Source organism: Canis lupus, chromosome 8 (genome assembly GCF_011100685.1).
Source record: "Canis lupus familiaris isolate Mischka breed German Shepherd chromosome 8, alternate assembly UU_Cfam_GSD_1.0, whole genome shotgun sequence".
Lineage (NCBI taxonomy): Eukaryota > Metazoa > Chordata > Mammalia > Carnivora > Canidae > Canis > Canis lupus.
Window position 1 is genome coordinate 8646024 of NC_049229.1, and position 26184 is coordinate 8672207.

General features: G+C 35.2%; 1 long non-coding RNA gene across 4 annotated transcripts; it reads left to right on the top strand.

The window, feature by feature from the left end:
* The first annotated feature begins 9422 nt into the window (after positions 1-9422).
* On the top strand, positions 9423-24011 carry LOC111096975. 4 transcript variants are annotated; one of them, XR_005363094.1, is made up of 4 exons: positions 9423-9704; positions 13303-13400; positions 23414-23491; positions 23577-24011. It is a non-coding gene; the product is annotated as an uncharacterized LOC111096975 (long non-coding RNA). The 4 variants fall into 4 exon arrangements; XR_005363093.1 differs by lacking the exons at positions 23414-23491; positions 23577-24011 and adding exons at positions 19372-19432; positions 19717-23407; XR_005363091.1 differs by lacking the exons at positions 23414-23491; positions 23577-24011 and adding an exon at positions 16483-18054.
* The last annotated feature ends 2173 nt before the right edge of the window (positions 24012-26184 follow it).

The following is a 26184-nucleotide window of genomic DNA, read 5'->3' on the forward strand; positions in this document are numbered from 1 at the left end:
ATATTGGTAGCATGAATGATGAATGAATGAAATATATTACTTTTTTTTTTTTAGACTATTTTGAGAGAGAGAGAGTGAGAAAGAGGGAGAGCATGAACAGGGGAGGGTCAGAGGAAAAGGGAGAAGCAGACTCCCCACTGAGCAAGGCAGCCTGATGTGGGGGGCTCTATCCCAGGACCCTGGGGTCATGACCTAAGCTGAAGGCAGATGCTTAACCAAATGAGCCACACAGGCGCCCATATTACTTGAAAGTTCCACTTGACTCAGTTCAGCAATTAGGTTTGGAAGCATTGGCATTTCCCAGAGTATGGGGAATTTGTGGTCACTGTGCTTTGTAATTACTTCCTGGAAGATGGCTCCTCACTTATGTCACTTCTTCTCCTCCCTCCTCCTTACATGCCCTCTTATGCACAGGGTGAGTATAACCCCTGCCTTTCTTCAGCAACCCTTTATTACTAATTCTTGAGATCACATATGCGACAGTAGAATAAAGTCGCTCTTGTTTAGCTGTGAGTGGTGGTGGCATTACAGGCTAGATGCAAGAACTTTAGCTCAGAACTCTGTAGTCCCTGTCCTACATACATGATAGATCTTGTTGGCCCACCTACAGAGTGTTTCTCAACTTCTCTGTGCCCGGCCAAAACAAGGATGGCATCTCAGTTTCTATGAGTTCACCCTCCCTCCTTCCTTTCCAAAGTTTCTCATATTTTTGCCACTGCTGCTGCTGCACATTTCTTTAAAAAACTCATAACAGAAAACTGAGTTCCCAAACAAAATCCCATACCATATGTAAAAGAGCATGTCCCTCTCTCAACTGGAGGTGTATTTTGAAATAAGAAAGTAACAGCTCAGCAGTCATTTGCCATAGCTTGCTGAGTAAGCTGGGCTCAGGTTAAAAGGGGGTTATAGGCTGCCAGCCAAAACACTGACAGCATTGCTGAATTCAGAGATTCAGAAACTCTATATGTCCCAAGGATTCTGTGTGGATGCCATTAATTACACTCCCTCTGCTCTATCATTGAGAGTATCTCAGTTCGGTTACATCACATGGATCAAAACAGATACGAATTTTAACCTTAGAACTTGTTAAATTCCCTTTTTAAAAATATTCAGCATTAACAAAAAGATCATGGAAAAGTAATGCCATCAGATTGAAATGAAATCAGAAATGGACATAATCACACACATTTGATTTACATCAAATCTCTCATCAATTTGGATGAAAGATGATTTATACAGAGTATGTAGGTCGTAACTGAGCCAGTGGTAACTCTTGATGACATTAGAGATGTAGTTATTGGGAGTAATAACAAATTAAAATATGTCAAAGGGAAATAACTTCAAAAGTACATTGTGTATATGTTACAAAGTGACTAAGTATGGTCAACACCAGAAACTTAAATTGTTGCTTTTTACTTCAATTTTTATACAAGTTCTTGCAACTGAGAAGGAGTTCTTGAGGGCTCAGTGATTCCTAGGGTACATTTAGATGAGTCTATGTTACTCATAATAATGATGCCATTCATTGTCATGTGTGATTCTCTGAGTAGTAAAGGGTTTTTTTTTAAGCACCCTACTTATTTCTTACAAAACTTCTGATGACAAGAATTCTTCTCCCTCCCCCAATAATATACAAACACAGTAAACTGGGACGGGTTTCAAAGTAAAGTTTCATTCTGTAGGAGCTTTTAAGCTGCCTCCAATCTGAAACTTGGAGGCATTTCAATCAGATTTACATTTTAAAAATTTGTACATCCTAAGAAAATATTTTGCCTTCATATATTTAAAGAGTATCTAGATATAATGTTATTTTCTATTAGAAACAACATTTAAAAGGATAACTGAGAACGAAGTTTACCTCGTGAATCAACACTTACTTTTGTGATCTTTATCTAAGATATTTAAAAAGTAAATGTACAATTTGTTGTCATTATAATTGAGTAGACAATTTTTTTCCCACAAGGTTACATCTGTTTATGCTATTTTATTATCTGTTGAATGCTGTGATATGAAGTCTCTTTATTGCAGTTTAGCTAGAGAAGTACCATGCCTGTGATGGAGCTGTCAATCAGCATTTAGTCATACAGTATCTATTTCTATCCCTGTTCTTCTTAGCACAGAAGGGCTATTATAGTCTACATTACGGCATAGCTACTTTGGATATAGATATCCTTGAGGGGCAGGATTTATTTTGAAAGAAGATACTCAACATAACATGACACATCATTCAGACATCTTTAAAAGTACACACGCAGGTATTTCAAAGCAAAATATAGCAAAGGCTAATTTTAAACATTTAACGTTTTATGAATGCATTTCCTTTTTTTTTCTTACTTTAATAGCATTGAAAAAGACCAAATGGGGTCATGTGACTTTCCTGTAATTGAAAATGTCTATTTAAAGCAAACCTTTGTGGCATTATCACCTACGAAGGGCTAGCATTTGTGAGATATCATGCATATCAAAATTAACAAGAGAGAACCATTCAAGGCCAAAGAGAAAGAAAAATAGTGCTGAAATGCATTTACAAACACCTGAAAAGTGAAACTTTTCCAGCTGTCCAATAATATATATCTCCAAGTACACTAGCATATATGGAATATGACTAAAAATTAACGAGACTGATTACAAACCACAAACATGAAAATCAGTCATGCAGCTGTATACCACACTGGATGTGCTTCCAGATGTGATGATAAAAATGGATACAACCTTTTAAAGCTTGAGCTTTGGATATGCTGTGCATGTGGCACTCATTAGCTAAGCAAATGGAAGTTAATCTTTATGACAGTCGATTGCTGTGCTGCATTCCTACAGAGAGCTTATCAGCTGGTCTGACCCGATCATCAAGACCATCATGACTTAATTTACAGGAGGATTATTTTCCTTCCCCTGCAATTCCATGGATTTAAAATGCACAAGAAAGTTTTTCAAAAGAAATGGCTGAAGCATTTAAACTTTCCTATTCCCCATAGCTCTGCAGTAAATAGGTAATGGCATAAAAAGATTTAGATTCAGGGATTCCATTAGGAATTCAGCAAGATTGAATATCTAATTTCGCATGTTCAAGACTGAAAAATTAACCTCATTTTCCCAACTGATTTGATTTCCATTGAATAGCTAAAGTAATGCTCATATAAGAAAAGATTTAGTCTTTCAAAAGAAAAGGCATTTTCAATCCATACCAAATAAACAGTATCTTCCATAGATAAATGGTTAGAGGAGAAATGTCATGGCACAGCTTAGGAAGAATCAGAAGCCTCTCCCTAGTGTTCTAACAAACATTACTGCTCTTAGCAAAGTCATCATATTACCATACTTGCCTACATACTCATGGTATTACCATCAGGAAACTTGTTGCTTTGGGCTACCTTGGGATAATTATAAATAATTATAGAATACCCAATCTACCCTTCTGAAACTGAGTGCTTGACATGCTAGACATAATGCAGGAAGAGGCAATTCAAACTTCTCACGTAACTCTGCCAGCACACATCAACCTTTTCGACAGCAACTTCTGTTTCTTAGGCAATTTTAGCTGGAGACAACTATTGTGCCAATATTTTCTCTTTGTGATGTGCTTCATTGTCCCCCAAGGGTAGCTGATACCAATAAGCCACATTTGTATTCTAATAATAACAGTTAGATAGAAACTGAAGATGGTCTCTTCAGAAAAAGACTGAATCATCTCTATTTTTGGTAAAAGCCTAGAGTATCATGAGCACTTAATTAATGAGTTCATGAAAGTAAGTAAATCACTTCCTTCCAGAGTTTTAGGTGCTTTGGGAGGAGGTTTAACTCATTCCGTTCAATATAAAGCTATTCAATGTCCTGAAATTGATACAATGCTTTTTTAGTGGTCTGGACTGAGAACTTTTCAAAATGTCTGACTCTTCATGCAAAAGTCATGAATAATGCCCAAATCACTAAATATTAATGAAAAAATCCTAAATTTCAAAACCAGTAGGGCATTACTTTTTAAATCAATCTACGAAGAAAACTGAACCCCAAGTTGTGAAACATGCGTTGACCATTTATGGGTAGAGTGGATCATGATGCACACCACTGAAAAATAAAAGATGAATGAGGCAGATCGTTCCCTCTTAAGAAATGATTATGTACTGAATAGCCTGTGATACATGGTACAGCGAGAGCCTTGGAGGGCAGGGGCAGGAAGGCTGGACTGCTGACAAAGAGCCAGAAGAAGCAACTTTAGCAACTCCAGCACAGCTTCTGCCCATGTGTATTCTACAGAATACATGATTCAATACTAGATTCTTAAATATATTACTTCCTACTACCCTTCATGTGCTAATATTTAATATGATTCTTCACAAACAGGTTCTAACCCGCAACATTACTCAAGTATTTTTGACTCTTCATTTTTCTTCTCCAAGGAGGATCTCTTGGAGATAGTTCTATTAAAAAAATTGCCTTGGGAAATGAAATCCTACTGATGTTTAGTTTGGAGATGCAAGGCTGAAGGCCAGAAAAATAAGTAACTGACATTTGATTACAAGAGAGATATTTTAGATCTGAGCTAGAGTAGGGACACAGGGGGGGAAATGATAAAGCTTCAAGAGGTATCTTAATGGTAGAATGAATAGATTTTGGTGATTAATTAGTAAGACATTTGTATGGCAGAGCTTAGCAGGCAGAGAGAGGTGCAGGGTTATAAGTGAAACTCGGGAATCATAATAAATGCATGATGTTGCCAGGGCTGATGAGGTCACAGTGTTTGTGAAGGGCGAGAAGAGTAGAGAAATCTATCTCTAACTTTGGCGGTATGCCTGCTTAGAAGGACCAGATACAGTGAAAAGAGTTTTCCTAGTAAACTAAAAAGTAGATAGAGTAAACAGGCATCTAAGGAAACACTGGGACAATGGGAATTAATTTAGGGAAGTCCCAAGGAGCAGTCTGATTAGAGAAAAGACTAAAAGATAGGAGTGTAGGAAGTTGGGCCTTAATACTGTTGGAAACAAAATCTGCTTGGCAAAGCTTTAAGGTGTACAAAAGAGACAATGAATACATACTTTTTCTCCCCTGGAGTGTATGAAAAATTCCTGAGGAGAACACTGGGCTGAAAAGTAAGGTTTTATTGTTTTTGTCTCTGCCTTTTTTTTTCAGTTTTTATTTTTGGGGTATGTCTTTACTGAGTTTATAAAATAAGAAAGGGCCTTTTGAAAGAGAAACAATGGGGATAGAGAAGATGTAGAATAGCTATAAAATTCTGATTGATAATTCATTATAATTCCTATGTTTAGTGAACATAGAAAACTTATAGAAATTAACAATAATCATTGTATTGGATATCACATGCAATGAAATAGAAAAAGTAGCTTTGAAAATCAATTTTATTAAGTTCTTTCTAATTTTTGGATGTTTTAATGGACAATCAATATAACATATTCATCCATAATATGGAAATGTAAAACCTATTGTGTCTAATCACAGCTAATTATTACAAAACAGAAAAGAGATTTTAAAAGCTACATGGCAGGAGAACGATAGCAGATGGAAGATACCACAAACTTCCATCTATTTAGTCAATCGGCTATTATTTTTTGAACATCTATTATTTGTAAGTACTCTGCTACATGATGTGAAAGATACAATTACAAACAAAATCCATATATCAAGATCTTATAATTAATATGGTGAGACAAATCATATATATATGATATATGATTAGTCTCATATATATGATATATATATATGAGATATATATATGAGATAAATCATATATATAAAATATATCATATATATAGAATACATCTGGCACTTAGAAGAATGCCAGCCTCTAGTGGAAAAAACACTCCACATAGGAAAAGTATCTACCTTGCCCAAGTACTTTACTTCATAAGAAAGAATGTTGGACCTTTGTCATTTTATTATTATTTTGCCAAGAGATCTATGTGAATAGACTTAATTGAATAAATGCATAAAATTTAGAATTTAGTAATCTTTTTATTGACTATATTCCATTTATTTATATCTGTAGGCCTTCCATTCCTATGGCTTTTTCATTCCATAACTGGAAGCCAGTATCTCCCATTCCCCTTCACCCATTTTGCCCACCCTGAGACCTTCACCCCTCTGGAAACCACCAGTTTGTTTTCTGTATTTTTAGGTCTGATTCTGCTTCTTATTTGTGTATTGATTTGCTTTGTTTTTTAGGTTCCACATATGAATGAAACCATATAGTATGGCCAACAGATACATGAAAAGATGTTCAACATCACTAATTTTCAAGGAAATGAAAATCAAAACCACAAGGAGATATCACTATATCTGTTAAAGTGGCTAAAATAAAAAGGACAAGAAATAACAAGTGTTAGCAAGGATGTGGAGAGAAAGGAATCCTCATGCACTGTCCGTAGGAATGCAAACTGATACAATCACTGTGGAAAACAGTGTGGAGGTATCTTGAAAAGTTAGAGGTAGAAACACCAAGGTGCTTGGGTGGCTCAGATTGTTAGGCATCTGCCTTCAGCTCAGGTCATGAGCCCAGGGTCCTGGGATTGAGCCCTGCATCTTCTTGCTCAGTGGAGGATCTGCGTCTCCCTCTACCCTTGCCTCTCCATCTCTCACCACCCTCCCTGACCCAGCTTGTGCTCCCTCTCACTTGCTTTCTTTCAAATAAATAAATAAAATCTTTTAAAACAGTGGAAATACCATATGATCCAATAATTCCACTGATATGTTTGGGTTTAATCTACTATTTGTTTTTCTATTTGTCTCAACTGTTCTACGTATGTTTTCCTTTCTTGCAATCTTTTTGAAAAATTTAGTACTTTTTATTATTCAATTTCTCCATGCTATTACTTATATTCATTTTTCTACTACTCTTTTAATGGTTATTCTAGATATTACAATATTAAACCTGACTTATTAAAGACTAATGTAAATTGATACTTTTACTTTCCAGACAATGTAAGGACCTTAGAACATGTAAAACATTTTAATACCATTTATCATTTTTCTGCGTTTTTGTTCTTGCTGTCATAAAATTCCACATATATTTTAGTCTTTTAAGAAATTTTTTATTGCAACTTTTATGAAACATAAAAGTGCTTCTTATAAGAAGTTTAATCATTGCAGAAATATATAATATTCAAAGTATTTTCCTTAGAGGAACTACTGTAAACAATTTGGTTTGTTATTTTTTCCACATATTTAATATGGTTTAAAAAACAGTTTTGTACCACTTTTCCTAAATGCTTAGACAATACATTTGTTACACTTTCTCCTCTTTTTATTTGGTCTTGTGGAGGAGGTCTTATACCGGGATGTGGAATAGATAGAATAGGAAAATTATTACTATCTTCCTCTCATATTCACTTTAAGTTGTTCATTCTGGCCTCATATTCTGCCTCTATTTCTTCTACAGGCTTTAATTTGGGGTTTGTAGACATAGAGTTGATTTATTGCTTCAAGCATTTAATAATATATCAGTGAGCTCTGCTTCAGGGCCAAGGCCAAAGCCAATGGAAAGCAGGACCAATCCTCCTGCTTATGTATTCATATCACTTACATTCTGGAAGAACTTGCCTTTGCCCCTGATTCCCCAGACATCCAGTATTCATGATCTATCTCCTTACCTTTCAGTGCCTCAGTTTTTCTGTCTCTAAAGTTAATGATATTTCCTCCATCATTCCTGCCCAGAAGCCTCCTCCAGTGTTGTGACTGTTTGTTTGTATGTATGTATGCATGTTCGTATGTATGTACGTATGTATTTTTGTATTACTCTAGTCAGCTATTTATCTTCGTGAGTGTGTGTGCATCAGCACTCATTTTCCATTAGGAATACACTTAGGAGTAGAATTGTTGGATGTTTACTGAGTGTATGTTTACCTTTAGATACTGTCAAATAGATTTCAAAAGTTTGTACCAATTTATACTCCCAACTTATACACCTATCAACGATGTTTTCACTTGCAGTTGATCCATTCTTCTCATTATTTGGTATTGCCCATCTTTTTTATTTTAGTCCTTCCTGTGGGCATATCATGGTATAACATTGTGATTTTAGTTTTCATTTCACAATTTAGTGATAATGCCAAATATGTTTTGATAAACTTATTATCAATCTGGATATTTTTGTTTGTTAAGTACCTGTTGTTTTGGTCATTTTAACACTGAGTTGTCTGGGTTTTTTTTCCTATGGAATCTCAAGCATGTTATGAATTTGAGTCTTTTGTTGGACATAGACATTTCAAATACCATTTCCCAGTTTCTGAATTGCTTTTACTCTATTATCTTGTTTATATAATTTTGTTTTAATGGTTAGTTTTTTATGCCTAGCATAAGAAATATTTGCCTATCTCAAAGTCATTAGTATCATTGCCTCTGTTTCCTTCCAGATTTAGATTTTTAAAAAAGATTTCATTTATTTATTTGAGAGAGAAAGAGACAGAGCACAAGCAGAGGAAGGGGCAGAGAGAGAGGGAGAAGTGGACTCTCTGCTGAGCAGGGAACCCAATGCTGGGCTGGATCCCAGAACCCCAGGGTCATGACCTGAGCCAAAGACAGACAGATGCTTAACCAACTGAGCCACCCAGACGCCCCAAAGATTTAGACTTTTAATTTCCACATTTCTATATGATCCATCCACCCTGGACTAATCTTTGTATATGGTGTAAAGCAGGGAAAAATTCCTATTTTTCGTGCAGTTATTCAATTAATTAACCACCATTTATTTGTAAAGATATACTTCGCCTCCAGAACTGTAGCTGTGGCTTTGTGCCAATCCTTGTGCCTAATACCTAACACCAACACAGTCTTAATTACTGTAATTTTATAGTAGTTCTTGATATCTGGTAGTGTATATCATGTAGCATTATTCTTCTGCATGGTTACTTTGATAGTGTTTCCATAGAAACACAAGAATCAGTTCTTAAATTTCCATACAAAATATCTTCTGGAATTTTGATTAGGATTCTAGTGAATTTGAGGTCATCCTAAGAAACAACTGACATAACAATAAGAGTATTCTAATTAGTAAAGATGGCATATTCATAATTCTTCTTTAACTTCTTTTAATAGTGTCTTACAGTTTTTAGTATTGAGGACTTACATCTTATGTTGGATAGGCATATTTTAAACCCCATAAGATAATTAGTATTACTGACATCAACATTCATTTTGATTTACCCATATATTCACGCTTTTTGTTTTGTATTTCTTTTTTTTTTTTTTTTTTTTTTTAAATTATTTTTTTTTATTGGTGTTCAATTTACTAACATACAGAATAACACCCAGTGCCCGTCACCCATTCACTCCCACCCCCCGCCCTCCTCCCCTTCTACCACCCCTAGTTCGTTTCCCAGAGTTAGCAGTCTTTACGTTCTGTCTCCCTTTCTGATATTTCCCAAGATACAAATGCAATGAAACGCCGGGACACCTGCACCCCGATGTTTCTTGTTTTGTATTTCTTCCTGTATGCCTTTGCTTTTGTCTTTCTGAAGAACTTCCTGAGTTATTTCTTTAATATGGGTCTGCTCAGTTTTTGAACTTGTCTCTAAGTAAAGTCTTCATTTATGAAGAATATTTTCCGTGTTTGTAGAATCTACATTGGATCACTGGAAAAAAGTGCCATTTCAGTGTTTTCTGGCCTCCATTATAACTATTGGAAATATATTATTAGTTTTACATCTGATCTGAATATAATATGTCAGGATCTCTGGATGTCTTTAAATAAAAAGGTAAGTTTTCCTTACTCTTTGGTGGCTTTACATTACAATTTGTAAGGGCTTACAAATATCCATCTATCCCACCAAATTAGAGCACCAAATTAGAAGGATTAAAAGAAAATGTATTAAAGTGGATTAGTTCTTTTTTTCTCTGAAAACAGCAGATGAAGACGATATTATAGGAAAGTTTGCATCTGAGACTATGTGATTATGAAAATTACATAATGGGGACAGGTATTGGAGTCATGTTAGCATATAAAAATATTGTAAGTAAGACTAACCTGGAAGACTTCTGAAGGGACGATGACCAGAGCTATGGGGTATAAAGTATAGCAGAAGTTGGACAATTAAGAAAAGTATAAAATTATGCTTGCTTGAAAACTTTCGTTTTTCTAAAAAGAAAAGAATCATTCAAGATTTCAAAACATTATGTCTATAAGAGTTTAAGGTTTAAATGATATTACAGCACTTAAAATCTTAGGCTTTATCTTTTCCAATAATCAAATTTGGCACTTTCTCAAATTTTCATTTCTTTTCTGACCTGAATAAGAGACTGGCATGCTGAATTTAATTGCACTCAGTTTATTTGCTTCTTGATTTTTGACTCATTATTTGAGTTGAATAAGTCAAAATGTTAGAAGTGAGCAGGGAGTTCTGAGAAGTGAAACTCTGAAAGCATGCCTCCTAGCCAGCATGTTAGAAAGTCAGAATTGTCAGAGGTCAAATTTGACTGTACATATTTTAACATATTTGGAAGGACACATGACAATTTAGTATTTACTCTTCTTGAATCTATTCTCCTTACTCTTTATCACAGTGGGGCAACCATCATATATCACACTGACATCTGAGTAGAGGTAGACATGTGGGTGCTGATGGAAAATGTACTCCAACCAACATAAAAACATGTCTATTACTAAGGAATATAAATGAGACTTTCAAACTCCTGAGCAATTTCTGGATTTTTTTTCCTTGGGTCTATGTTCACGAGTTAGAAGAAAGAAAGAGAGCATACTTATGATTATGTGATTAATAAGATAACAACTGAGTTTTCAGTATAACTGTGGACGACCTGAGGGACAACTTCATAAGGCAATTCATTAAAGCAACTGGTTGCTAAAGGCCAAACATTAGTCAGTTTTATTCAATCACAATCAGTTCACGTTCAATGGGACCGAATTAGACTAGAATCAAATGTTTAAAAATTAGAATAATTATTAAAAGTACTTCCTGATGAAGAAATCTGTAACACGTGGGAAATTATCTATACATTTATCTAGAGCTACTCGAGATAGTTTGATAGGATCTGGTGAAATGAATTAAAGAATTGCTTTAGTGAAACTGTGAAATAGGATACTAGTCTAAAAAAAGTGTTATATTCATATATTTTAAATCATTTTTTTTTCTGTGTGAACCCTCAAATATCTGAAGACGAATTATTATGTATATGTGTGTGTGTGTGCAAGTGTATGTGTGTTTTAGCTTATTCACATGGGGAGCAGTCAAACAAGATTAAAAGTTCATGTGAAACCAAGAATTCCACTGATAAATAAGAGACTGCAAATGCACAAATTTGGAGTCACTTTTCACAAATGGGCTCTAATAACTGATGAGGATATTTTGTTGCCGTTACTACTGTTATTGTTTTTATTAATACCTATGATGCAAATTCATCCAAGTTCTAATATCTTTCTGGTCTTGTGATGCTTTACCCCAGAGAACAGAATTAACTTTTTCTTTCCTTTTGAAATACTTATCTTTAGATTGGTCATGCCTATCACATGAAGCATTGTTCATATGAGAATCATGGTATCAGTTCTCTTAAAAAACCTCCCCTTTTATCCCACTGGCAGTGGATAACACAGTATGGAATCTGTGCAAACGAAAACTCCAGAAACCAAATTCTCCCAGATGCTAACAATGCTTCCCTGGGGCATAGCGAGAAGGATCTCAATTCACCTCCTCTCCATGTTCTAACTAGACACAGGAAGCCCTTTAGCCACCAGCAATGGAGTTTCATTAAAGCCACTTCACTTTAGGTATAACAAAGCTCCTTCCAGGAAGCAAACCAGAAACTCTAGTCAGATTGTAGAATTGCCCAAACATTGGGGTCCCTGCTTTTACACAGCACAAAATTGTGTAATGGCACCAGAGGCTCCTTAACAAGCTAAAAACCCTATGGAGCAACAAAGATCAGGCTAAAGAGTCATGGAGTTTCTGATTGAAGCTGAAGTTGAATTGCCATTTCAATTCTTCCCTCAAGAAAATTATCCAATTAATCTGCATGGATCTTTTTGGGGAAAAAAAAGTCCTGTTATTCAAATGATTGCTAAGGAGAATGAATGGAACTTTTTTTTTTTTTAATTGCTAAATCTGGTACATTTAAAAACTTTTACTTCTCAAATCCATCAGGGCTGGAAATCCTTGGAAGAGGTATTTCTCAGGCTTTTTTCTTTGTACTCAACTGGTATTCAAAGAAAGCCATATAAAAATCCCTTAGACTAGTAAAACTTGAGGGATGATTATTAAGGAAATCACAAGTCAGAGATCTTCCCCAAATGGGCCTTCTTTCTCTAAATCAGACTTTAAAGTAAACTCCACTGTGGAGACAGTCAGCAGAAATTCCATTTATCTTAAATTCCCTATTTGTTGTCAAGTCCCCTCCAGGAAGGGCAGGAACTAAATGATACCCAGCATGACTTAAGTTTGTAGCCCTGATTCCTTCTAAGGATTAGGCACAAAATATAGTCATATAAGCAAGGAAGCCAGCCAGTACTTCACCTTTACTAATGACAAAAGAAAATGATAGATCAGATTATAGCAGCACTTTACTATGGGGGCTTTTACAGTATCCTGCAAAATATCTAATATCCTTGTGTCCCTCCTTTAGTTCCTCCGTGTATAAAGAGACCATTTACCTCCCCTTACCCTGGAGCCAAATCCTTAGTTGGTATCATTTCCTCATCCCTCCTTGTAGCTTGGGTCAAGTTGCAATATGTTTTTGGTGGGTTTTAAAAATAAGTTTTGGGTAAGGTAAGAAAAGCAAAAATATTGTTCAAAGAACATACGTATGAATCATAGTTTGCTTTAGCTCATAAAAATTACATGGATCTTAATCTGAAATTTCATATGCAGTTGATATATATTCCACGCTCCTATCTAGTTTTTCTTCCTTAGTTTGTACCCAACATTTGGGATAAAACAGCTACCTACTTTGACTTCTAGGACCTGTTCAACTTGCAAGAGTCTTTCACGGTCAACTCAGATATTTGTTTATGCAGACAGTTATTAAAGGACATATTGTTTAAGTGTGGATTAAGAGATTTGCAATTATTCAGTGTTACAAAAATTAAATTCTGGTGGAATATCCAATTGTTGTGATTATAGAGAGAAATCTAACATTACATTTCAATTAGGGTATTGGCAATCTCATATTTATACAGTAAATACGTGGCAAAAGACATTTCTAAAATATTTTAGTAGAAGATGCTTCTATTCCTGAGAACAAGTGTTAAATCTTAAAAAGATTTTGTTAATGGGAATTTAGAAATATATGCACACATATATATAAAACTTAATATACTACATATTGTATTTTTTTATTGTGAAGAGCCAGCAATCAATAATCACCATTCCCCCTGGAGGAAAAGAGCTTATGCCTTCTATTTGAAGAAACTAAGCCAATAAGATGCAACAGATTTGCTTAAGGTAATATGCTTCAAACAGAGGGGTAAACCTGTCTTTTACCTTCCTGCTCCAATAAACAAAATGATCCTACTGGCTTTCCATGTTTTGACATACCTGTGTCTGTCAGTGCTCTTCTCCTGGACACTCGCCATATGGATCAAAAGCCTTGATCAACTAAAACTGCTGTACTGACACTTGGTGATGTTAGAGCAAGTGAAGATAAACAACTAGTAATAACCATTCCTTTCTACTGATATTAGAATGCAAAGATATTAGAGATGGTTTTTCATAATAAGAGTCTTCTTTTTTTTTCTGGATTAGATACAGTAAACAAGAATCAAATATAGGCAGAAATATGTAATTTAAAATTTTATGTTACATTTCGTTGAAATGTTAGCTGAATAATATTGCTTTGGCACATATGTTATATTCATGTCAATATGTTTCATATGCTAAAAAGATCTATGCAAGAGTGCCTAGCCTTCCCTGTTTACAAAAGAACTAAACAGCTGTGTAAGTTCATAGAAGAGGAGAGAAATTGAAAAAGAAAGTTCTATATATTTTTTTTATAAATTTGTTTTTTATTGGTGCTCAATTTGCCAATATATAGAATAACACCCAGTGCTCATCCCGTCAAGTGCCCCCCTCAGTGCCCGTCACCCAGTCACCCCCAGCCCCCCGCCCACCTCCCCTTCCACCACCCCTAGTTCCTTTCCCAGAGTTAGGAGTCTCTCATGTTCTGTCTCCCTTTCTGATATTTCCCACTCATTTTTTCTCCTTTCCCTTTTGCAAACTGGTGGTTGCCACAGGGTAGGTGAGGGTGGGGGGACCAGGTGAAACAGATAAAGGGGATCAAGAGTACCTTCATCTTAATGAGCACTGAGTAATGTACCGAATTGCTGACCTGTTACATTGTACATCTGAAACTAATATAACACTGTATGTTCAATATACTTGAATAAAAGAAGAGAAAAAGGAAAAAAAAAGAAAAGAAAAAGAAAGTTCTAGGACCTGTTCAGATTATTCAACTACACTTATCTAATGAATCTTGTGATTTAACGTAGAAAATAAAATATGCTTAGGAAGAAAATATGCACTGGATGCTCCAATTGAGAAAGAAGAGCCATTTGGTTGAACTAAGTATCAGAGGGCTCTTTCCCTTTCTCTCTTTTTTTAAAGCTAAGTTACAGATTTTCCATTCAGGTTCTTTTTTAGGCTTCACTTTGTTAATAGGTTAAACATATAATAACACTAAGTATCATACACACACACGCTAAACATTGCATATATATACACACACAAATATACTCATATAAGTTACAGTGAAAGCTATGAAATTTCTTAATATCGTGTTTGTATACTTAGTATAGTATACACTATACTTCCAGTAGTATTTGACTATAGGAAGAATCCTGAGCCTTATCTAATGTTATAATCCAGCTTGGGCTCTAAAATCAATTGCTGGATTTAAGACTACAGCAATAGCCACAACAATGGGGAATCATCTAGAAATCTTGTAGATAATATCCTGGTAAATTCTTATAAAAGTTATTGTTTTTGAATGGTTCCAGATCCAAATTTGGCAGCATAGTATTGTAAATTTGGGAATTGTCATTTTGCCTAATTTTGACCAATCCACCTTTTTCTCCTCTTCCTCTCTCATTTTAGAAAATTAATTCTTTGTTGATTCTTTAGCAAAAAGATACACAGCCGCAAATCAGCTAGGAACGTCTGGAGTTATTCTCTATCAAATTAGCCTCCACATGACATCTTATAATAATCCATCAAATATTTTATCATAAAGAGTTTTTTAAAAGTCTTCCATACTATGAGAAAGAAAATAATGAATAACATTGGTTTGTGCCTAAATATTGCAAAGATAAAGTTATTTGCACTGTTAATAATATTTTTCAACAATTTACCTCAAATTTGTGAATGAGATGAAGTTTATATTATAGTCACATTATTTGTTTGTTTGCAATGTTTGTTCTTTTTTTCCTGAATAGTCAATGAAATGCTAATTACCTTTCTCTTTTTATAAATAAAACCTATTCAGACATTTTGAAGTAACCTGTATCTTTTAATCTGAATAGCCATTTCTTTTTTGTGATCCTAAAGGATAGAATTTCCTGGCTGTTAAGTGCCTTTTTATTTCTCTGAGTTGATCTTGGAAATAGAGTGTTTGAGATTTTAGTTTATCTTGATACAAGCCAACCCATTCCTGCTTAGAATACTTTGGTTTTATATCTGGGAGCTTAATTACAAGATCCTTGGATAGAAGTTGTGCTACAAATTCTAAAAAAAAAGAAAAAAATGATGACAAGATAATTCTAAATGAGACTTTAACCTTATTATCTATATAACTCAGAAATCCAGACACTAGAAAGTCTGGATTGGGGAAATAAAAATTGAAGATTTCAGTGATATTAATGGAGCATTTTCCATCTTTTTTGTGATCGAATATTGAGCAACTAATAGGTTGATAGCATTATGCCATGCATATATGGACAGTAATTCTTATATTTGTGATTACAGATATCCCAAATATGAATAATGTATTTTATATTCCTAATTTTTAAAACACGAGTTGATAATAGCCCAGATAAATTTTGTTTTCATGTGCAGTACAGAATTCCATTCTATAAATATAACTTATAGAAAGCAATTTACCATTTTAAGCACATCGATGAAAACAGTGCCACATAGAGTGATTGGGACTTATCCTAAAAATAAATTACTTCAGTGATGGGGGAAAAAGCCCCCATGAGCAAATCATGAGGTGGAAACAGACCACACTCCTATACAACAAGAAACCTTTTAAGTGTGAAGAAACTGTAATACATGTGGCACTTGTAGGTACATTAAGATAAAACATCCAGGAGCCAGTAAATTTTGTCATGCTGTCAGAGTATTCAGCAGTACATCTGAGCTGTCGTACTTCAGTCATCAACATCCGAAAAAGCTTAGCATTTTAGAAAACAACTTTCCATAGAAACAATTCAACTTCGTACTAACAGGCATATGGATACTAACAGAATAAGTAAAATAGCAGTTGTCAGTCTCTCAATCTTTACGATTCTTCTTTCATCTCCTATTTGACCAGAGCCCTGATGTCCCCATGATCAATATTCTCCTGTTCTTTTTGTGAAGACAGAGTGAAGAAAAGGAAGAAGGGAGAGTGAGAAGGAGATGGAGAAAGAGAATCAATCAGAGATGCTAAAGAGTACTAAAGACAACAGGGCTTTTTGGTTACCAGAATTCTTTGTGATCATTTTGGTAGATTTGCATTGGGTTTTACTATGGGCTTATCTGGGGAAAGAGAAGCAGAAAAGGAAATATTCAGGAAGTATGTGTGCCCATCATGTTCCCCGGTGATGCCTTAATTTACAGGGCATTCTGGTACCACCTTTCATATAAAACACTGACCCAGATGTGGTCTTCTGTATGAAAGTCAAAAGAATCTAGGAATTTTTTAAATTAGGAAAAGAAAACTCTATCAGCTCCTTCACACCCACACCAAAAAGGTTCTGATATAAAATATTTTGGTTTCCCTAATGCTTAGAGTTAGTTCAGTTTTGTAATTCTAAATTCAAAAGAGGAAAAATATTAGAGTGGTTGAACTGCACTTGTTAATTCTATAATTCTTGATATTTTATAAAAATCCATCCTATATTCTTAAAATATAATAGCATATACAGCTAAAAATAATTAATGCATCAGCATTGTGCTAGTTATATCTTCCTTCTCTCTTAAGATTTTTCATAATTATCATTGAAGTGCACTTTTATGATGCTATCATTTTGGGATAAAGTATTCAGATATCATTCCACAACAGGAATTCCAACACAAAAAATTAAACCAAATTAGATTACATTTTTTTTAAATTAAAAAGGAATTCCAATAGCATGGTTTTAAAGCCAGAAGCATATTTTGGTTACATATAAGTATAAATACATTTGGTTCTGGAGTTCTCATTCTGCATTTATAGAAAACTAACATGGTATTCTCCTACAAAACAGAGAATGATTAAAACCTTTAAATATTAATTCACCATTAAAATATATTATATTTATCATTTGTGACTAGGTACCCAGAGATAAACAAAGTCATAGTTCTTATCTTCAAGGAGCATATAGTTATAGGGAAGAGAGACAAGAAATTTAATTTCTTGCTATTCAAAATGTGTTCTAAAGACCAGCACATGTGCATCATCTGGGAGCTTGTTAACACTGCAGGATTTCAGGACATACACTAGACATACTGATTCAGAACATACGTTTTCACACAAAATCCTCAGGTAATATGTACGCATGTTAGAGTTTGAGAAACACCAGTTTAATTGGAACCTGAGCAAGATTACTGTCCTAACACCTAGAAGACACATGAAGATGGATGAGTTTGAAGGTGGGAAGGTGGCATGATGGGATGGAAAGATTCTGGTGCCTCCATTTTGTTCTTCAAACAGAGGACAGATTGCCAGTCAGGCACCTTTTACTAGCATAAAAATAAATGTTTTAAAAGGAATATTTGTTTTTGAACGTTTTTGGTTTACATATTATTTGGAAAAACAGTCATATTACTGTTGACAATATGCCAGTTTGATAGAAATATGATTGTATAAATCCACATCAAAAGAAAGTTTTATTTTTATTTTTTATTTTATCCACCTTACAATTTGCTGAGGAATAAATGACCTTGGTGGCTTTTTTTAAAAAAGATTTTATTTATTTATTCATGAGAGACAGAGAGAGAGAGAGAGAGAGAGAGAGGCAGAGACACAGGCAGAGGGAGAAGCAGGCTCCATGCAGGGAACCCGATGCGGGACTCCATCCTGGGCCTCCAGGATCATACCCTGGGCCAAAGGCAGGCACCAAACCACCGAGCCACCCAGGGATCCCCAACCTTGGTGGCTTTGTCAGTTCTCCAGTTTTGAGTGCAGTGACAACACAGGAAACTTTGTTGCCTTAAGATCTCAACCCACAACACATCAGTAGAACCAGCTCACATAAGATGATCATTTGGAAATTGAGACATTTAAACTCCTTTTCACCTTATTTGCAAAGCTTCAAAGAGATATGGGAACAAAGCAACATTTTTTTTTATCAAGTCTATCTGTGCACATCAATACCTCAGCCACACTCCCTCTGCCTCTTTTCCATTGCTTCTTCCATCCAGGACACCATGAATATGTTGTCTATGGCCAGGATAGAGTCTTACAAGGAACAGACCATTTTCTCTGTTTTCCCTTTCCATGTTATATTAGTATGTTGGAATGTTAACTCTTTTATGTGAGAGATCAAATAAGGGATGCTTTCTGAAATTATTTTCTGAATGTGACTATGTGTATACATGTGTGTACATATACATATATATAAATGACATGCAAGAATCATATAGAAGGGTTGACAAAAATACATAACATATTAATGCATGATTCCATGAGTAAGACTCAGATACAAAAGTAAAAACAAAACCTTAATTTTTTTTAAAGATTTTATTTATTTAATCATGAAAGACATAGAGAAGAGAGAGCGGCAGAGGCACAGGCAGAGGGAGAAGCAGGCTCCATGCAGGGAGCCTGATGTGGAACTCGATCCCGGGACTCCAGGATCACACCCTGGGCCGAAGGCAGGTGCTAAACCACTGAGCCACTCAGGGATTCCTAAAACCCTTAATTTTTTAAGGCATACAGAAATATTATTTTAAAGTAATTCTTGTTAACACTTGTGTTATATATCAAAAGGCAAAGATATTTTGTGATATAATACTTATTACCTAGATCCAAATTAGGAAAATATAAAATAGTTACGAAGGAAAATGTCTTATTTCTGGAACTTAATCCAGGTATATTATTAATAATTATTTGACTTAATTAGACATAGACACTTTTAACCTTTGTATGTCTTTTTTATTCTTCATATATCATTTGCAGATTATAATTTATTGTAATTGTTTATATTTCACATCAGTTCAATTGAGGTTCTCTTCCTAGGATGAAAAAAATTTAGGAGGAAATTCTTGGACACAAAAACTGACTTTATAAATTGGAAAAGGTAAATGAGTTTTTATAAACCATATAAAACTATCTTACAAAGGACCCAGTTGCTTTTCTCAGTAAGTTTTAAGCATCTCAAATATTTCTAAATATCCAGTCCAATTAATCTCCTTCTGAATTATAATCCCATCAGGAACTTTTTATATTATTATTCTAAACAGTAACTTTTATTGTAAATATATGATTAGAGTTATTCAGAATGTACAATAGCCTTCATAAATCCTCTTCTGCAACTGCCAGTGATAAATTTATTAAACTTAAAATCTTTCTATTTATATGTAGCTAAGAATTGATGCTTGTCCAGCTGAGGTCTGGCCAGCAAACATAATCCGCATCAATACTTTACAAGAAGGCAAACTTCATGCAAGAAATTAATCGCACAGGTGATGGAATAGCGGAGAAAGATAACTGGTAACAATAGGAATAGAGTAACTTACAGATTTACACCATCAGGAATTCACTAACGTCCTTAGACTGGAGAATCAACGAAAGGAAGGTGGAAAACTGGAACCCAGGATCTGTGTGCCTCTCAGGTTGGATGACAGAACCACGGGGGACCTGATGGTGGCAGCTGGAGTCGCAGAAGAGAGGAGCCACTACCAGGGAAAGTGCTTAAGGAGGGGATATTCTAGCCACCTCCCTTATCCTGCCCTCCATCTCTCATCTTCACCTTCATGACCAACATAAGCCAGAAGTCAAAACAACCTTGCGAGCCAAGAAAATCAGCCTTTAGGGGTCAGAAGGATAAAGAACTGATCTGCCAGCAAAGAGGCCCAAGTCCTGCAAAATAATCCTCCAGGTTTTTATAAACAAATACGAAAACTAAAGTTTTAAAAGCAATTTGTAACAGTAAAGGTAGGAATGCACACATTGCCCTCAAACTTAGCCCTCCTGAGAGAGAAATCTAGCACCTACATTTTTCACTCATCAAAGAGGGCAGTGAATAGCAAAAGAAATCACAGCTGAAAGAGAATTATATTAATCAAAGCAATTTCTGGTGAAAGGAGGCATGGAAATCTCTAAGCAAGTTATAGAAAGAAAGCTACACTCTTCAAACCACTGAATTGAAAACAAAGCTTCAGATGATAACTATATGATTTGACAAAGATACTTCAAATTGCTCAGGAAAATCTTTTTCTTTACAGTAATGTTTCAGGCTATTTAAAACAGAATCTCAGTCGAGGAACTAAACAAAGATGCTAGGATTGGACATAGAAGACAGATGAGTTTGGCTGTTATCCACATAAGAATAGAAGCCAAAATTATGCTGACTATAAATGGAGCCAAGCGATGTCATATAGATTTGAAAACCATGTTGTGCCAAGGAAGATGTTAATGTTTTTCAGTTTTCAGGTTTACTAAAGATCATAAGTTGTTTGATTTCTTAATCTAGTTTACATATCCTAAATACCACTGCAACTTGCAAGCACCCCTCCCCGCCCCCCACACACATTTGTTTTTTAAATTCTAGATTTGACAGTTTGGTCTAGATTCCAAGCCTAACTAGATGGGCGGTATTTTGGTTCATTCAGATATATCTTATCGATTTGTTTTGCATGACTTATCAGATACAGTTAACTCTTTGGAGTAGAGGTAATTTAAAATTATTTACAGCTCTTGTTTAGACTAGTAACTGAATCCATCATGCCCTTGTAGAAGATACACAGGGACTTTACTGGAGGTGAAAATATCAAAGGATGTTTCCTTGCTTTCTCTTCCTTGCACCCTGTATCTAAGATAAAGAACAAGGATCATCTTTGCTTCGCATAATGATGTGGAGCAACTAAACCAAATAAATATGTGATGAAATCATTTGCAAGCATGGAATTTGTGAGCATATTTTTGAACATGTTCAAAAGCTCATGCGCACATGTATATTTATACATTTGGAGCCTGTTAACATTTCCTAATATTTTAAGTCTCTGAAATGATTATTATAATATTTGATATCCTCAGATAAAGAATGAAGTTTAACTGGAAAAGGAATCTTCCATAAACCTTTTAAAGGTTGCCATTATTTTCTTTGTAAATCTATGGATGATAGCTAAAATAATCAAAATCTTCCAGAAGATAAACCTCACAATGTTAAATGGCATTTGTATATTTGTACCACTACTTTGCTTTAGAAAGGGTTTCCAGAGAGTTGTAAAGGTATATAACATGATACAAAGTAGCACAAACTAAAAAGTAGCATTAACAAAAACTAAGTGGGATTAGAAAAATATGTGTGTGGGTGTGTGTGAGTGTGTACTGTGGTTTGTTTTTATTGTTAACAGGATGCAAAACAACCCAGGCAGTACCATTAAATGTTCAAGTTATATAAGGCAGTGATAATGATAGTAATGTATGCCAACATATTTGTAAATATTATAGAATAATACGCATGAAATATTATTATAATTATCTCATTTGAGCCTAAAAACACCCAGAAGAAAGAAAAACATACTGGATCCTATTATTTGTTTCAATGGGTATAAAATCAGAAAACCTGTAACATTTTCCTTAAACCTTTAAACATCATTTTCCTCTTCCCCAACTCTGTTGGTAACACGACTTTCTCACTATATCACATTTTCATAGAATTTAAGGTACTCTTCAGTCATTAGGTCCCCCACTTCGGGAACCTGGAATCTACCTCAAAGCCTTAAGTCACCATCTAAATCCTATCTCCTGAGCTCTGCTCCCTGTCAACTGGCAGGTGTCTAAAATGCCTCAGTCTGCATCCCTGGATCCCTCACACCGCTTTTCCTGCATGTGCTTCCAGACCTCAGAATACTGCTGGTAAGATCTGTGGTCCTAGTTTCTTGTCTTGCTTATTCTCTCTCTCATCCTGTACATCATTTACACATCAGTTTTCCCAACTCTCCCTCACTACAGCTTCCAGGTTCCTACTGAATCTGCTTGGAGTCAACTGTGTGAACAGACACTTTTGCATTTGACCACTGTCTGGTTGAGTTGCTCTATTTTCTCATGTTTGCCCTCATCCCTCCAGACCCTCTCAGGATTTTAGCACATGCTTCCTCTCATCTCCCTTGTCATCTCTTTCTGATTAAGATATTCTAATTCCTCTTCCTTCTATCAGAATCCTCTCCATAGTGACTACCACAGCCTACTTCCAAATTATGGAAAAAACTGAAAACATCTTCAAAAACCAGCACTTTACCCATTCATTCATTTATTTTCTCTGCTCCACAAACACAGCCACTGCCTTGTGAAGCTCATAGTCCAGCAGTGAAAAAAAAATTGTTATGGTATGATATAGTAAGTTTTGTGATGAAAGAATGCCTCAAATACTACAGGAGCTCAGAGGAATCTTGAGCAGGTCAGGAGTGTGAATAATAACCTTGCCAGGAATACATGACATTTCAGCTAGATCTGGAGGGATAATCAGGAAGATGTGGCAAAGGGAACTGCAAGGTATAGGCTTGGAAAGCATGAAACATTTGATACAGAATGGAGTGTCAAATACCTAGAGATGACCCAAGTGCTAGGCTTAGAAGACATGTGGTAGGAAGTGGCACTGGTCCCATAGGCTACAGAACCCAGGTGCATCCGAATCTAAAACTTGTATTTTAAAAAATAAAAAAATAAAATAAAATAAAACTTGTATTTTTAACTGCTTGGAACTATTCTCAGGAAAACCGTTATAATAAATAAATATATAATAAATAATAACAAATCCATAATGATAAATCCATTTTTATTGGATTCAGAAGTTAGTTTACAGTGACACAGGAGTCTGCACTACCAGATGTCATAATGCAGGCTTTGTAAACTCAACTTTCTACAGAGGCCAGGCAGTAACATAAATCAGTAGCTCTATATCAGTCACTCTGTGATGCAGTAGCTTTCAAATACGGAGCTCTGTGAAATTTGGAGAACGAATGTGCCATTTAAATATGACTCCCTCTTCTTACGTCTACAGTTTGAAGTCATAGAAAATGCCCACCTAGCATTGACTGATATTTTCCTTTTCCAGAAATCCTAGAAATTCAGATGTGAGCTACCCACTGATTTAAACATCTTAAATGGGGCCAATACACTGGGAACCAAACAGGTCTGTAGTCCATATCTGGCTCTCAGGCAATCAGTTTACAGTCTCTGTTAGAAGACCAGAAGCCTTTTTTTTTTTTTTCCCCAAGGTAGCCAACGAGCTTAGTCCATAACTGAATCAAAAACAGCAAGAAAAAAACCAGCATGCTGCCTAAAATCCTTCGATGGCTCCGGATTCTGATTGGTGTGAAATACAGCATTCTTCATTGCCAGCAAGGCTCTGCATGATCTGGCAACTTCCCAATCTCAAGCTCCCTGCTGAGATACCTTCCTCTTTGCTTGCCACAGTCTACCCACAACACCGTTTACCCACGGATTAATTTCTCAGAAGAACTAAGCTCCTCCTTCTCAGAGATTTGAACATTATCACCTTTGCTTAGCATGTGCTTCCTCTTCTTCTCAACTAATAAATTCTTAACCATCATTTTTGTCTTAGATTAAATGCCACTTAGGAAAATGACATCTACAAGATAACACTCCCTCTTAAACTTCTGCCTCATGTCACTATGTCTTTTTCCTTTATAACTACTCTCTATTGCAATTAAATAACTATTTGAAGTTTTGGTTTACATGATATTATCTGTCCCATTATTCTATAGCTCCATGAGGGCAGGGTCTCTCATTATGGAGAGTAGGTGCAGTAGGCACTAGTTATTAGTTGAATAAATAGATGAAGGATTTGTTCATAAATTCTGTATCACATGTAGAATTTCTTGTGAGATTTAAATAAATTACTTAAATTAATAAGTTAATAAGTCTATGTAATATGTTAAGCATGGTGCTAGGAATATAGTAGTTGTTCAATTAAGTGTTAATCATTCTTTGATATATATTTTCACTTCCATGGTTAGAAATAGAAAAGAAAAACCAAACGAAAGCATGTTTCATATTTTCTAATGCAATTCCCCCAGGTGTCTTATGTTGGGTTTCGCAAAAAACAGACCCTGAGGTAAGACTTAGGTACAAGATAAACTTTAGAGGTAAACCCAGGCAGCACGATAATGGAGTGGAAAGATGAGGCAGGGAAAGGAGAAAAACCAATAGAAGGTTTATTAATTAGCAATTCACCACTGGGCTCAATCCTGAGGAGACCAGGTTAAACATAAAAGCCATGTTAAATATAACCTGAGGTTTGCCCCACCAAGGAGCAAGAGACTTTGCTTACTGATAAAAAGTTCTGTTCCTCATTAGTTGGGAGTTGTTCCTGGGAGCAACTCCAGTCACTAAGAGGCATCAAAAGAAAATCCTGAGGATCTTTTAACTGACTGACTTTGTCCTATTTGTTTCTGTGATCTCGGAAGGTCTTCTTTTTAAGAATCACATGTCCCTTCTTCATAATCAGCATTTGTTTTGCTAGCATTATCCTAAATTGGTACAATATTTTTATAAGGCGATTTAGTAATGTGTTGCAAACAAATGGATGCCTGTTGACCTCCATAAGTCTACCTCAAGATGCCTTCCCTTAGGCAATAATTATGAATATGTGCTGATATTTTCCTTTTTTTTCAGATAGATTAATTTTTGTAGAAATTTAAAGAATGCTTAAAAATATGTAAAAAATAAAAGTTAGCACTGCCACAATGGAGTCATAAATAGTATTTATATTAAATATAAAGTATTTTTTAAATTTTATTTATTTATTTGAGAGAGAGAGAGAGGGAGAAAGAGAGAGCATTGGTGTGGGGACGGATGGACAGAGGGAGAAAGAGAGAGATTATTAAGCAGACTGTGCTGCACATGGAACCCAACATGGGGCTCAATCTCATGATCCTGAGATCACAGCCTGAGCTGAAACTGAGATAAGGAGGCTTAACTGACTATGTCACCCAGCTGCCTCAAATATAAAATATTTTTTAAATAAAATTACACTACTCATGCTGAAATTTTCTATATACATTTTGTGATGAAGTTTGCTAATAGTTTGAAAATTTTTTTGGTAAGTCTCATTTGTAATATTGGCGTTATTCTAAGACATTCTGAGGCATATTTAAATAATACAGACCGATTTTTATTTTTTTATTTTTTTTCAATTTTTAACAGTTATATCATATTCAGGCCCATAATATTCTGTCTAAGGTTAGATACACAGTAAGTACCCAATAAGTGAAAGAAATAAGGCATTAAAAAAGAAATAGCTCAGGTTAATTGTAGATATTTCTGTTATTCTAACATTGTTGGTGCCAAGCATGCACCACAATACTTCCATGGTTTTCTTATGATGTACTTCCCTGCCTTCCTCCTCTTCTTTCTCTATACTCCATTGTTAAAAATTTGTCTTTAGGGATACCTGGGTGGCTCAGTGTTTGAACATCTGCCTCTGGCTCAGGTCGTGATCCCAAGGTCCTGGGATGGAGTCTCACATCAGGCTCCCAGCAGGAACTGTAGTAAAAAAAAAAAAAAAACAAAAAAAAAACAAACAAAACAAAACAAAACAAAACAAAAAAAAAACACTCAAATGTATCCATTCCTAGAGAAAGTTTGTGGCACATCAAGTATCTCACAGCTGCCCAAGTCCCAGAGCTTCTCCCTGGATTTTATAACCCCATTTTCATGTCCCCTGAATACCATTGCTGAAATGGCTACACTTAGGGTCGGGTTCAGAGACACCTATATTCATGAAGTCTTATTTCGCATCTTCTACTCTTCCCATTTCCAACCCCTACTCTTTTTTCCATTTAAGGTTAATTATTTCATCTT